Below are 2,500 nucleotides of genomic sequence, written 5' to 3' on the forward strand. Positions count from 1 at the left end.
GGGCTGCTGGGCTCTTGCTATTGTCTCTCTTCTGACGTTGAGTTCTCAGGCTTCTATTTCGAGTTTGTCTTGCCTGCTACGATTATCACCTACTGCCTTACCTCATGCTATTTTATCTCAGTTTTGCCATACCTATTTCTCTCTTATAGACTTTACGTAAAAAAAAAGTAACGAAAACGAGCTTCATAGTCGTAGATATAATGATATGATTATTCTTGAAGTATCTCATTATTATTATTTTATGCCATCATTAACAATGATAGCGGTAAGATATCGAATAATTATAATGATAACAATAATATAATGATGATGATAGTAATAATAGTAATAATAATAATAATAGTGATGATAATAATAATGATAATAGTAATGATGATAATAATAGTAATGATGATAATAATAGTAATGATAATAATAGTAATGATAATAATAATGATAATAATAATAATAATAATGTATAATAGTAATAATAACGATAGTAATAATAATAGTAATGGTTATGATAATGGTAATAGTAATACTAATCATAATACAAAATAATAACAATAATAACAATAATAATAATAAATAATAATAATAATAATAATAATAATAACAATAATTAATAGTAATATTATATACAGTAATAATAATAATAACAATAATAGGAATAATTATGATAATGATAATAATAGTCATAATGACAATGGTAATGATATCAATAGTGATGATAATTTAAAATTAGTAGCAATAATAATAACCGTACGAATAATAGTAATAGAATAATAGCAATAATAACAATGCTAATGAGAAAATGATAATAACAATGAAAGTAAGAAAAATAATAATGATAATAACAATGATAATAATGGTAATTATTATGTTGATAATGATAATATGTTGATAATGATAACAGTAATAATGATAATAATGATAGTGATGATGATCATAATGACGGTGATTATAATGGTAATGATATTAATGATAATAATAATAGTAATAATGATAATAACAATAACTTCGATCATGATAGTAGAATGATAATGATAACAAAATGATAATAATAATAAAAATAATAATAACAAAATAATAATAATAATAAAAATCATGATGGTGATGATCATAGAAATATTAATTGTAATAATGGTAATGAGGATAACAACAGTATACTAATAATTAGTATTATTGTTATTATTATTATTATCGTTATTGTTATCATTATTATTATTGTTGTTGTTGTTATTGTTGTTTTCATTATCATTATTATTGTTGTTGTTATTTTTTTTCTTTTATTATTATTATTATTATTATTATTATTATTATTATTATTATTATCGTTATTATCATTATTATAAATATGATTATTATTATTATTTCTATTAATATTATTGTTGTTGTTTTATTATCATCATTAGTATTGGTATCATCATTATTATTATTATTTATTATTATTATTATCATCATTATTATTGTTATTATTATTATTATTATTATTATTATTATTATTATTATTATTATTATTATTATTATTATTAAATCATCATCATCATCATCATCATCATTATCATTATTATTATCATTGTCTTTGTTATCATAACTATCATATTATTATTATTATCATATTCTTTTCTTTTTTATTATTATCATTATTATTAGAAGTAGTAGTAGTATCATTATCATTATTACATTTTTATTATTATCATTACCATCCTCATCCCTGTAGCAGTATGTGTTGTTATTCATGTACTTACAATGTTAATAATTTCATTATTCTATTGTTATTTTGTTGACGACGCTAATTAAAATAAGAACTAAATTTATTTCAGTCATCATCAACCTTACCATTAGCATTTCGTCATCACAGTAATTATTAAGGTAATTGGCAAATCTTTAAAACCACTGCTGCCATTGATATAATCAATGATAATGTTTTAATAATCTAATCACCATCACTGTTATAATAACCACAAAGTGATAGTGATTATTAGTCGTACTAAGCCACTGTAATTAAATTATTTATCCTCTCTGATGGACTGGACGGTGATGTAATAATGTAATAGTAATGATAATAATAGTAAAACTACTACTACTAATAGTAATAATGATAATAATAGTAATAATGATACTACTACTAATAATAAGAAGAATAAGAATATGATGAATAGTTATAACAATAAAAATTGTAACAATAATAATAACAACAATAGTAACAATAATAATAACGATAACAATAATAACAATAGCAATATCAATAATAATTACAATATCAATATCAATAATGATAATAATAATGATAATAATAATAATAATAACAACAATCATAATAACAACAGCAACAATCATAATAACAACAACAACAACAACAATAATAATAATAATAATAATAATAATAATAATAATGATATTTATTATCAAAATAAAAATAATAGTAATAATGATAGTGATAATAATAATAATGATGATGAAGATAATAATAATGATAATAATAATAATAATAGTGATAATAATAATAATAGTAATG

The sequence above is a fragment of the Penaeus monodon genome, chromosome 5 (genome assembly GCF_015228065.2).
Source record: "Penaeus monodon isolate SGIC_2016 chromosome 5, NSTDA_Pmon_1, whole genome shotgun sequence".
NCBI lineage: Eukaryota > Metazoa > Arthropoda > Malacostraca > Decapoda > Penaeidae > Penaeus > Penaeus monodon.